Below are 14240 nucleotides of genomic sequence, written 5' to 3'. Positions count from 1 at the left end.
GACGTGGTTGAAAGAGGTAGGAAAGGTTGCTGGGTAGGGAAGGTTGAGAGACAAGAGGATACCGAGAAACGGTGCAGAAGGGAGGGTACATGATAAGGCAAATATTTTAAGGCAAATATTTTAAGATACCAAATATTTAAAAAAGTACTGTATTACCTGTCTTTCACAAATAATGTAGCTACTGATTAATTAAGCTCCTATAATTAAAGTTAATCTATATAACAGAATAGCTGCTAACACATATAGTAGAACATGGAATGATGGAAACCAAAATTAGCACATTTAGCAAGTTTTTTTTAATGATATAAACATGATGTCATTTTTTATCATTATATATTTTTAAGTTTATTTTTGAAAGAAGAAGAGTTAACAGATATTGACTATATAACAGGTAGAAAAGGGCTTACATAATAAGGTTATGCTGCTTCCTTCCTCCAGCCTGCTGCTTTTTCCCCCAGATCCTATTTGAATTAAGCAGGTTCCATTGACTATTATGATAAAATGTTCAATAAAATCTAATTTTATTAAATATTTAAAAAAAAAGAAAAATCTTTCCTAAACAATTACTTTTCTATTCAATGTAAGTACACATTATTTAAATATGAAAAAATATATCAATACTTGTATGTCCATATTCAGAATTGATTTGCTCTTGAAATTTACAGTTATATCAGATATTTCAGCATCCACCCTGTCCATGTTTTATTTTTGTTTACGGCAGCAAACATTCTGCAAAAAAAAAAAAAATATTCTTTTGTAATGGATTGCCTCATTATGCACAACGAAAATGGCTTTTCTTCGAGTCTGTTTTCTGCTCATTTTTTAACATGCCAGCTGACAATCTGTCTGTTCACTCTGTCTTCTGTGAATGCTCTTTAAGTGTAAACAGTACTATGCAGACCACCAGTGAAGGTTTTGATTACTTTTTGTGCAAAAACAATCTATACTGTAGTTGGGAAAAAAAAAACATGCATGTAAAACAAAAGAGGAAATTATCTGTTTACTAGAGCGCCACGTTTACAGCTCTAATACTATCAAAATCACATTCTAAATGTATAAGAGGTATGGCTTTGGTTTAGAGAAGCACTGGACAGAAATACAACAGGTGAGTTTAAATTTCAAATTTTTTTTTTGATATACTATTATAATCCCTGAGAGGGAATTGTCTTTTTGCATGACCTCAAGGGGTCAAAGTGCACGGTCAGCTGTTGAACAGCAATTTTCATGTTAAGGGCCTTGTTTAAGAGCCCAACAGAGTAGGATCCCTTGTGGCAGTAATGGGATTTGAACTGGCAACCTTCCAGATACCAACACAGATCCTTAGCCACCAAGCCACCCACTGCCAGTTTTTATTGTAATGTATTATATTGGGATGTGGCTTGACACTGCATGGGCTATAGAGAGTGGAGGTAGTGTTGGGTTGGAGTCTTGGTGGAACACACTTTATAAGGCTCGGGGCACCTCCCTAGAGAGAGAGCTGAGTGACAGGGATCAGGATTAATTAGGGGTGCGTGGAAAAAAAGCAGGGGGGTAATCGGAAGTAATAGTTGTTGTTGGAGTGAGAGGAAGACAGCATCAGGTTGAGAAGTGAGCGAACATTTAAAGGTAAGAGATAGACAGGATGAGGGCGAATTGTTTTAATTATTTTGGAGGTGTCCCTGTGACCCAGACAACAGGCAGCAGTAGGCAGTGCAGGATTTACGTATAAGCTACACAAGCTATAGCTTAGGGCCCATGCCTTCTTGGGGGCCCCCAAAACAAATTGTCCGAGTGAGCAATTGTCATATATACTTAAATATACTACAGCATTATTTGTCCCAATCAGGCCCGGCCTTAGGCATAGGCGAAGTAGGCAACCGCCTAGGGCCCCGGCGTCCGGGGGGCCCTGGATCGACTCCTTGGTCTAATTTTCACGCATTTCACAGAGCTTCCAGGGGGGCTCCTGGACCCCCCTTTCGCCTAGGGCCCCATAATACCTAAGACCGGGCCTGGCAGTAGGGAACCATTTATATTGTGGCATATCAAATAAAAAGCCAGTCGTCATTTAGAAGACTCCCTCGGACAAGCAGCTTCTGAGTGTGTTTTATTCGATGTAACATCACAATATTTTGATGCAGATCAAATTATTACAATACAGACAACTTTAAAATTGTGTTTCTTGTCTAATTAATGTTTTCTGAGTATTTCATTTGTTCTTTTGGGGATCATTTTTGGATATGTGCTTTCATTATCAATTATTGTTATTAATAAACTTGCCATTAAGTAGACACCACTTTTTGTTGTTGTTTTTGGGATGCCACCATTTTGATGGCCCCATTGTCAGGGTTTGGTTGCTACAGGTGGTGGCATCAGAAGTTGTGTTGTGTGATGTCATTGACACAATGCCTTATAAACACTAACAATGGTTCATTTTTGTATCAGTATTTGTGTATAGGATTTAGTTTATTGGTGATTAACACTAGAAGCACCATGGCCAACACTAGTTGGCATTGTGTTTTTAAAAGTTGTAAAAAGGCACAACAAAGTCAAAGATTTGGGGCACCACCTTGGAGACCCCATATAATTTGAAAGAATGCAACATAGAATGCAGCATACAATAATTTGTGGAGACATCTTTACAGAGATGTGCTCAGAACAGAACTGAGAGCAAGATGGCTGGTTCCCAGGTTATATACAGTAGACACTTGTCAGGAAGGGGCGGGTTCAGTTGGGCAAACAATGGAAGTGGCGATAGGGATGGAGTGGCTGATAATCTTCCATTCTGCAGAGGGAGGAGAAGACAAGGCATTAGGCCACAGTGCCAACCCCTGATTGGGCGGGTACATATCATTACCAGAGCCCTTAAACTGTCTCCCATATGCTTGCGCCTGACAATGTTTAATTAATTCATCAGTGTGGACACCACGCACCTGTTCTTCCTTGACTGCACTTCAAATGTAAGTCTGAAAACTCTCTTCCTAAAATATGAATGATAATACTTTTCTTTGCTTTTCTACTTGGAAGACCCCTTATTATGCCACCAGTAACATCATTGTACTATGGTACCCAGGTGTGAATTGCTTTTACCTCTGACTTACACCTACATTTGCCAATTCTTTTTCCCTTGATAGATCCTCTCCTGCCACTGTTATCAACATTACTGAACTTTATTTCACAGATGTGTACTGCTGTCTGTCTTCTTCTGACAACCATAAAATAATCAATGAAAAAAATGCCACACTTACCATCATTCACATTGTTTCACTACATGAGATGTACTGCAGAAAAAAAGCAAAGCTGAGAGCTGCAGGTGCTCCAGTTATTTCAGTTAGGTAAAACATTCACTTCTGCGGTGGGTTGGCACCCTGCCCGGGATTGTTTCCTGCCTTGTGCCCTGTGTTGGCTGGGATTGGCTCCAGCAGACCCCCGTGACCCTGTGTTCGGATTCAGCGGGTTGGAAAATGGATGGTGGATGGAAAACATTCACTTCAAATGGCATTGCCATGATTTTCACACACCATTGGAAATGAAGTACAAAGTTAACATTCACTCTATGTGAGGAAAGGAGAACATGCGAAATGGCAAATGGTGGATGGAGCGATTGAGCCCACTAGTCACGGTGAAGGGTGCTTCACTCGCAGAGTTTTTATACATTGCAGACTGACAATGAATACAAATGCTAGAATAAGTGATGGACTTTATTTGTGAAAATGGAATGTGTTGTGTTGCTTGGATGTAAATGAGGTGCTTTCACGATGATTTGAGTACAACTATATCGAAATGCTAGAGCGTGTTTTGAATTACATACACACACAATCACACATATTGAATCAAGTACCTGTGTTTGATGGCTTGATGCGTACACAAACTGACAGTTTTTCTTGTACTTGCATACTTGTACATTGTCAAGTCTGTCGTTTCTGTGATAACATTGCAAGTGAGTTGCATTCGCTCATAGATCACACTGTCCACCGAGTGCCATCTGGAAAGTCCTTCTTTCCCCATGTAAAACAGCATCACTTATCAGTAAAACAGCATCACTTGTTCCTCTTCTGAGCAAAAAAGAACCAAACTGGTGTTCACCAACGGCTGTTGCCTCTCTCAACCTTTTTTGCTTTGTGCCCTACCGTAAGTTATCGTCTATGGGTGTGGAGCAAAAGCTTTAGATTTGTCAAAAATTTCAATCTCTGGGTTTTGACAGATCTCAACGTTTTATGGTCCCCTGATACCGAAAACACTGATATCTTGATGATAGGTGTGTGTGTGTCTGTGTGTTACAGTTTCTTGAGGATGGTCTAGAGCTAAAACAGCTGGACGGAGAAATACCAAACTCAAAACCTAAGCCTGTTATGAGATGATAATGTGCTGATTAGTTTTTGAGCCAAATCGTGCAAGAGAAAGAGGCACTCTAGAGGAACCCTCAAATACTGTAATTCTGCAATTAATTATGAATTCTTCTCGTCAATTGCTACAGTAATGACTTATTTTATAATCAGAAAGTTTAACATCAGAGTGGTAAATAATTACTGAAATGTTATGGAATAGTTCAGGTAACTTGGTTCCTAGGGTGCAAAGCCTTCTTACCAAAACCATCTGAATTATTCTGTTACTAGTAACAGCGGACTGCACGATAACATGCAGTGAATACACTTAACTTATAGTTTTCATCCTCTTTCTCTGTACGTTTAGCATTCGTTTGCTCAGAGGTTGATGCACTTGCTGCTTCATGAGCAGCTCTTGTTTTCTCCACTCTAGCAGCCCGCTTCTTCTCTTCATTCATTGGCATCTAATTTTTCACTTAAGATGGCACTTAAGTCTTCAATCAGACTTAAGAATGATTTAAGATATGAAGAAGTAGAGGAAGTGATGGTGAAGGTAGTAGGGATGAGAACGGCGCCCGTACGCATGCATTGCACAGCCGCCCTGCAGCCCACTGCCGAGAGTTGATTATACAATAAAATAAAATAAAAGTAGAAGTCACTTAGTATATGTGTACCAAATTTCAGGTCAATAGGTCAAATGGATTGCGAGCTACAGGTGATTTAAAATCCTGAACAGACAAACAGACAGCCACGGTAGCGTATTATATCAGAAAATGATTGTTTCACAAAATGTAATTGTGTGGGACATTAGTTTTATGCCACGATAGTTTCCACAGTCCCATTTGTCCCCTTTCTCTCTTTAATGGGGGTGAGCACACTCTCTCTCTCTATGCATCTGGCATCCTTTATTAAATGTATATCTTACTCAGCAACACTGAAAAATGAGAAAGATAAATGTTCAAAAATACCAGTCTGTGACTCACAACTCTCTAAGTAAGCACCATGTGGTAAAATTGATAAATGCACTCACATAAATAGTTTCAGGCAGTGAGGGGAATCAGAAAGACAAAAAAGACACAGAAGGCAGCTGATTCTGTGTATGTGTGGAACAGCCATATAAATAAACGACATAACAGCTGATGGCTTTATAACTGGCGATGCTGAAAAGACAAGAATAAAAGTTGTACAAATCAAAGTACAAGAATGTGTCCCATGCCTACTGAAAAAGGCACCTGTAATGTCACAGACCCAAACATTCATGACGGCTTTAACCACTCCCACTTATGTCATATCAACACAGAGACCACACTTGGCATCACACAAATGAGATGACAGCGCGGAAAATAAACAGAAGACAAATAAAAAAAAGATGCCAAAAATGCACACAACTTTCCCCTAAATTCTGATATTGGAGTGTGTAATGACACAAACAACAAAGCATAAAGGTTCGGGGCACCATAGGTGATCCCCATTGAATTGGCAGGAATTACAGATATTTAGAATGTCTTATTAAGATGCGAGTCTCAGGTTGACTGACTCCGCTTGTCAGAATATCTCAGCCAAGGTTCACTCCATCATGACCGCTGTGCTGGATGCCATTAACTGACCATTGAGGCCCTACATCCAGTTTTTACATGGCTTGAGTGTATATACTTAAAAATATTACATTTTTTTCCAACCTGAAATGGCAATTTGCAGCAGTTCTTCTAAAGTAATTCTAACACTTTACTACACTTAGACTGCAATAAGGGCACCTAACGAGAATTAAGTTACTTCTGTTAACTGTAAGCAGTTAAATTCCATTAACACACAAGCCATCTTTGATGCCAGAATGCCAAATGTTGTGGGTTAGTTGTCTGGGTCTACCCATGATTCATTTACTTTGAGGCATACTATAGCTTCTGGTGCTCTACGTGATGGCTGACGTGTTATTAAGGTAAATGCCTGAACCCTGAGTTTCTCTTATGGCTTGTGTTATTCATTGTAAAAGAAATCATGTCATTAAATGAGCCATTTAATAGCAGCTACCCGTTAAGACACTAGAGTCTTACACGTTTTCCTGACATCCAGGACTCTTAAATCTGGATGGGGTCTCAACACGACATAAGGTAGGCTGCTCTAACTGCCAATGAAGGTCTGCAGCATTATGATTGCATAAGTATGAGGTTGATTAGCAAAGTCCATGTATTGCTGTTTCAGGGCGGCAACTAGTCTGAGTTCAAGGCGCATTTACGTACATACATTTATAACATGATTGTGATTTATAAAGATAAATTGCGTACAAATGTGCATATGTCACGTTTTATGAATCTGATTTTTTTTTGGCATACAAATTTTCCTAGGTTTTGCCGTTCACATATTTTCACACTGGAATTCATTCAAAGTTTTATAAATAAAACCCCTGGTATCCAGACGCCTTTGAGGGTGTACAAGAAGAACAGGAAAGGCCTAGGAAATCAAACAAAGTTGAAAACAAAGCATGGATTATAACTGAAATAATCAAGCCAGTTTTTTTTATCTTGACGTTGAGTATATTTAAAAACTAAAAGTCAAGGAACGAAACATAGTCATTAACCACAAAAACAAGTAGATTAAGTGCATTGAGACATTACGATATCCATAAACTTGGACAATTTAGGAAGTTTCTGATGCCTACCTTTATACCCTATGACCTATTATTGAAAGATATAAATCAGTTACACAGATGTTTTATATCAGTTCTATACAAAATAAATTACCAAAGTATAACCATTAATATACTTAAAATATATTGAATAGGGCGGCACGGTGGCGCAGTGGTAGCACTGTTGCCTCGCAGTTAGGAGACCTGGGTTCGCTTCCCGGGTCCTCCCTGCGTGGAGTTTGCATGTTCTCCCCGTGTCTGCGTGGGTTTCCTCCGGGCGCTCCGGTTTCCTCCCACAGTCCAAAGACATGCAGGTTAGGTGGATTGGCGATTCTAAATTGGCCCTAGTGTGTGTGTGTGTTCTGTGGTGGGTTGGCGCCCTGCCCGGGATTGGTTCCTGCCTTGTGCCCTGTGTTGGCTGGGATTGGCTCCAGCAGACCCCCGTGACCCTGTGTTCGGATTCAGCGGGTTGGAAAATGGATGGATGGATGGATATATTGAATATGCTATATACTTGCACAGTTTTTAATGGGATCAGTTCCCTCTCACGTTGCTAAATGCCGTTTCTAAAATCTTAATTAAACCTAATAACAAAATTTACAATTTATGTCTTCTGTGATGTTGTCTTTTTAACAAGCATTTCACAGAAAGTTTTAAAATAATTGTTTAACAAATTACTTTTAAATTTGCAAAATTCAGTTTTTGAAATTTTAATTAAATCTAGTAAAATGATCAATTAATGTCTTATATAATTTTGTCTTTTTAACAAGCATTTCACTGAAAGATTTATAATAATTGGTTAACAAATTACTTTAACATTTATAGTACTAGGATGTTGTACCGTGTTAGTCATTATGAATGTAGAGAAAAGCCAAGCAAAATGACACCTTTTATTGGCTAACTAAAAAGATTACAATATGCAAGCTTTCGAGGCAACTCAGGCCCCTTCTTCAGGATTCAGGATTACATCTTGCCTGAAGAAGGGGCCTGAGTTGCCTCGAAAGCTTGCATATCGTAATCTTTTTAGTTAGCCAATAAAAGGTGTCATTTTGCTTGGCTTTTTTTTAACATTTATAAAATTCAGTTTTAGAAATTTTAACTAAATTTAGCAAAAAAATTATCAATTAATTTCTTATATAATTTCTTATATAAGTGTGCTCCAGGTGGCTCATCAGGGCTCTGCAGCTGCCCCTTGTGGCCCCCACGGAGCCCAACAAGGCCGTACCAAACTCCAGCTCCCAGTGTGTCCTGCAGGAATCTGTGGTGCCACAACTGCCCAAGAGGGCTGCCCTCTAGTGTCCCGAGGAAGGTTGTGCACTATGGATACTCTCTCCCCCAGACCTTCTATCCTGCTGGTGTCCCAGCCGGGTTATCGCCGTGGCCGCCCGTCGCGCTGTATATAAGCATAGTTCTAACAGTCTGCTAATTCTTGTTTCATAGTGTACTGCTGTGCACCCACCTATAAGTGAAACAGGACAGCGAGGAGGGTCCTACCTGGCTCCCTACTCCAGACGTCACGCTTCCCCCTCCCCCCGGCCCGCAGCCTCTGTCTCGGATTAGCTTGAATATATCGCTCCTGCAAGCAACCCATGATTCTTAGTGTGATGAGAGAAGTCGCAAAATCAACTGGAATGTTCAAGCAAAATCTAGAAAAAACCCAATCTAAATTCGTTAAGTAGTTCTCTCATGAAAAGTGGAGGTAAGGAACACAGCCCGAGGCTGGCACGTGAGTGAGAAGGGCCTCCCACTCCCCTCAGCCTACTGCATGTCTCTTGGATTTGCGCAAATAAATTGGTACCACAAGCGAACTATGATACTTAGTGCGACGAGAGAAGTCGTAAAATCAACTAGAATGTTCAAGCCAATTATAGACAAAAACCTGATGTAAATCCGTTAAGTAGTTCTTTTGTGAAAAGTGGACAGACATACAGACAGACAGACGTTGGATTTTATATATAGAGAGACTGTGCAAAATTAAAAAAGAAAAAAGGAGATTGCGTATTGAAGAATATTGGTGACACATTGTTGGTCTTGTTAATTTAAACATTAAGAATGACAAACCCAAAACTTCCACTTGAGTCTCATGATGAATATAATTTTATTCAGAAAAATGTGTCCATTTATGACCTTGTGACCACCTGAGTTTATCTTTAGCAGTCTTGGTGTTTTGTTTGATTCATCACTTAACTTTGAGTTAAACATTAGGTCTCTTTCCAAAATTTAATTCTATCATCTCTGTAACATTGCCCGCCTCTGTCCATTTTTGTCCTTTAATGATGTCTCAAACTCTGGTTCATTGTTTTATAATGTCTCATATTGATTACTGTAACTCTTCATCGGCCTCCCTACAAAATCTATACAGAAGCTACAGTATATTCAGAACTCCGCAGCCAGAGTCCTCACCCACACAAAGTGTTTTGCTCACATCTCTCCTGTTCTATCCCAGCTTCACTGGTTACCGGTTCCATCAAGGATTAAATTCAAGTGTCTGCTTCTCACCTTCAAAGCCCTACATAACCTTTCCCACTCTACCTCACTCAGCTCCTAGCTCTGCACACTCCTAGTCACTCTCTCAGGTCCTTGAGCAGTAATCTCCTTACTGTCCCACGCACCAGACTCTCCACCCTGGGAGGCAGGTCCTTCAGTGCTATGGCCCCTCAACTCTGGAACTCTCTTCCTTAGTCTCTCCGAGATTGCTCCTCTTTCTCCACCTTTAAATCTCAACTGAAAACTTTCCTCTTCTACGAACTTTTGGCTACTGTGTAATTGTGTTTTTTTACTCTGTATGTAAAGCGACCTTGGGTTTGTGAAAGGCACTCTATAAATGCAACTTATTATTATTATTATTTTACAAGATACAAGAGGTTTACTGTCATATACACAGTAAAAACACATGTTAAAACCATGTAATGAAATTCTTACTTTACTTGCTCACCTTCATATACAAAGACAGAAAGACAAAAGAAGTATAAAAACAAATAGCAATTACAATTATAAGATTACAAAATAAGGTGCACAGTGCCTGATGACATACCGCAGCAGTCAGTACCATTTATGAGGCTATGAGTTGTGGTTTGGATTGACTTTAACTTTTAAGCAGCGTTGGTTTTGTAGCCCTTTAGCCTGGCATGTAGCCCCCCTCTCTTTCCTCATCTCCGCTTCGGGTGTACTGATTATCAGCTATGCCGCTTACGAGAGGACAAAGCTACTGTCTCTTCCCGGCTGATGTTAGTTAAGTCCAGCCACGGGAAGGAATCCAAATCCAGCAAGCTGGTTTTCGGCACAATGTGGGCTCTGTGAATGTCCAGAAATCCCTCACGATTATATCGCAATAATGCACAAGCTAGTTGTAATTTTAAAACGCACAATATCACGAACACAAAAACACGCTGAAGTTGGGAGAGCAAAGCAAATACGTCAGCCACGGTAGATGCCATACCTGCATTATTTTTTTGTCTGGTTTGATGAATCTAAAGAAGCACTCTAAAATAGCCCACCATTAAAAGGTCACATATAGATATTGCCAGGAAAAGTCCTCATGTACCTCTTTACTTTGATTTTTGATGTTTAAAATTACCGTAATGGACTGTTGCCCCGTGCAGGGTTGGTACTGCCTTACTGTCTTGCGCACAACCTCAAGAAAACAACTTTATTTATTTTTATCAAAATACCCACTGTAGATATACAACCAATTAATAGCTCAAGACGGTCTTCCATAGAAAAAAAAAGATTGAGTTTATTAGCAAACATGGTCATCACAGAATTCAATCTAATACTCGTGAGCTATAATGACTTTCAGTTGAGCACAAAGGATTCTCATTATATTTGGAACTAAACAATTGTGAAATGTTATAAATGCAACTGAGAAATAAAGTCGTAAACTAAAAGGAGATTGGATACAAAATGTTCATTTGTCCATATTAAACATGTCTCTAGGCTGACGCTCTTCACGATTAAATCCTTCTTCAGAGCCAGACATTAAAACAAGAACTTAATCATTTATATTAAATAAAACTCTGAACAACTTTACACAATCTGCAAAAAATGACTTGTGCACGTCTAGGATACTTACAATGAAAATGCATTTCCAAGTAACAAATATATCATAAATAAAGGAAGACTTGCTAGTTGATATCTGCCGCACATATCAGTTCAGTTTTAATACATTCTGGAGTTCTTATCACCATGGGTTTCCAACAAACACCATCTTATCCAATTGATTTAAAACAGTAAAAGAGACAAATTCTTAAAGCCTTGATAACATAATAACTATTCAAACATATAATGTGTCATAGAAGACACAGGTTGCCTGGCACTCTCGCTGGGGTGGATTGAAACTGTAATAAGGAAGGATATGAATGGACGGGCATCTCAAACGGATCAGTTAGTGGTACCTTTCCCAGTCAGGAGGCCAAAGGGAGGCTACCTCCCAGGGCTATGTGTTCCCCCCAAGTACACTGGGTGGTGGTATTCCTCTGGTATGGCTCCCATTTGGGAACCCGTCGGGCTGCATGGGAGTTGTAACTTTGCTGGGCAGCCCTGTTGGGGTTCTCAGGTGCCACTAACAGGAGTTGCTGAGAGCAGGCTCTCCTATTGCACAGAAGTTCCTCCAGACCCGGAAGTGCTTCCAGGTGACAATCCTGTGGCTCCGGAAGTATACCAGGGTTAATGTTGGACAGCAGAGGGGGCAGAGTTGGGAGGAGGTGGATAAAGCTTGCTTCGGGGAGAGTGGAGATAGAAAAGGAAAGAAAAGAAAATGAATTGTGACTAATTTACCAGGTGATGAAAACCTGTAAAAGGTATTTTGTTTAATAAAAATGCCTTTCCTTGAACCTGTGATTGTGTTGTTTGGTTCTGTCTGTGTGTTTGGGGGGCAGGTGCAGCCCCTAAAAGTCACAAATGACATAGCGTAAGCAACCACCGATCAGAGCATTTTACCTTCAAATAGTGAGTCAACAGATGCCATAGGGATTTAGGTACAATTGGGAAGCAAGGAGTGAATAGTGATAATTCCGGGAAACTGTTACGATCACCCTTTGTGGAAAAGTGATTGTAGATACACTATATGATCAAATGTATATGGACACCCCTCCAATTTATTGAATTCAGGTGTTTCAGCCATGCCCATTGTTAACTGATCCATACCACCATTCATACTGAGATGAATTAGAATCTCAATTGTGGGCCAGGTCATCTCATCCAACATCATTACCTATCCTCACATACCCACAGACACACGCTACAATTTTGTGGAAAGCCTTCCCGGGTGAGGGAAGGTTGATAAAGCCACAAAGGAGTTTTCAACTTCATATTAATGCCCATAGTTTTAGAATGGGATATCCAACAAGCTCATATTGATGTCATGGTCCGCTGTCTAAAGTTTAGGTTAGAGTCCGTGACTATATTTAAATTCTTTTCCACTTTAAGTTTTAATGCTAAGGTGTTATGTGTATTCCCAAGACCCTCATTATTTCCAAAGGGAAAGACAAAGTACTTGAAACTGCCTGCCTGTTTAACTAGGGCATCTCGACTTCATTTGCATTTTCACATTTAATTTACAATATTATATATTCATTTCAGAATTAATTTTGTACTTTACATAATACTTATTGGCCTAAGAAGTGTTTATAGACTGTACCATTAATCTGTGTGCTGATTGGTGTAATTGAAATAGTTTCTGTCTAATTATCTAATACCAGTAACGGCACACTGCACGATAACGTGCAATAAATACACTTGACTTGAGTGTTCCTAGTTTTCATACTCTTACTCTGTACGTTTAGCATTCGTTTGCTCAGAGGTTGATGCGCTTGCTGCTTCCTGAGTGGCCTTCTTCTAGTGGCCCTCTTCTTTCGCATCTTTTCGCGTTAAAACTGATTAAGTCAGTGTTTGTGTTGCAATTACTTAGTACGTTTTCTTTAATTTTTCATTTAAGCTGGCACTTAAGTCTTCAATCTGCGTCAAGAATGATTTAAGATATGAAGAGGTAGAGGAAGTGACGGCGAAGGTGGTAAGGATGAGAACAGGCACCGCATGGCCGCCCTGCTGGCTGCTGCCGAGAGTTGATTGTACAATAAAATAAAAATAAAAGAGGAATAACCTTAGAGGTCAATCATCACCCCGAAAGCAGATAGTAGACGTCACGTAGTATATGTGTACCAAATTTCAGGTCAATAGGTCAAATGCTTTGCAAGCTACAGGTGATTTAATATCCTGGACAGACAAACGAACAGCCACTGTAGAGTATTATATATAAAGATATATCTAATATCTAATACTGGAAGCTGTCCAGAATCTCATGTTGCATTAAACAAGAGCTGGGCTCTCCATTCTGGAATTTATTTGTAACGATGACTCAAGACTCATTCTTTATTTACTAAGAATTTTCTGCAATGACCAACAACTAAGATTTAATTTTATCAAGTTTTTAACAATTACTACTCATCCATTCAGAAATACAAGACAGACATACAATGTCAGACATTACTTATATTACTTATAATTACTAATAGATATATAAAACCATATATCATCTGCATAACTCACACTTTTATATATGATAATAAGACTGAGCTCATAGGCGCACCAGACACAACAGTTGTAAAGGAGGAAAAGTTAGAGTGGAAAGAGGCTGAGGCCTATCTAATGGTGGTTAAAATATCTTACTTTTGCAAATTTTCCGAAAGCTTGTGAACACATTGTCTTGGCATGTGAGAGAGGAGAGAGGTTAGGAACACATGCTGATACAGCGCATGCCGTACCCATTATTAGACAAATTAACTCAGTCTCCCAGATTAAGACCTGAGTGCAGCCATACAACGGGTGACACCTCAGCACCACACAAGTTCAGATGGAATGGAACAGTGTGAGGTTCTTTATGGTTGCTGGAGTGCCAATTCTGCCACCAACCACCAGGTTTATTGCTGCTGATTGGAGGGCCTACATGCAGGGCTGGATGCCAATTAACATCATACCCAGGACGGACATGTGAGAGGCCTTTGAAAAATTAAGCCTTATGGTCAAGCCACAGACCCCCGTGACCCTGTAGTTAGGATATAGCGGGTTGTATAATGGATGGATGGATGGTCAAGCCATCTCTGGCTGGGGTAACTAGTTCATGATCTTTATGAGGTCATTTTTATTCTTTTAGCATGAGTTTGGGTTAAAGGTGCAGCTGCAGGAGCTGAACACTGCAGCCAGTTGGCTTGAGGAGGATTCTGATATACCTGACACAAGTACTGATTATCCAAATAATCTTCTATAGTGTAGGAGTTCAACGATCATTTTTTAAGTAAACCTGCAATTTGAGGATTAGA

This window comes from Erpetoichthys calabaricus, chromosome 9 (genome assembly GCF_900747795.2).
Source record: "Erpetoichthys calabaricus chromosome 9, fErpCal1.3, whole genome shotgun sequence".
Lineage (NCBI taxonomy): Eukaryota > Metazoa > Chordata > Cladistia > Polypteriformes > Polypteridae > Erpetoichthys > Erpetoichthys calabaricus.
This window is presented reverse-complemented; position numbering follows the sequence as displayed.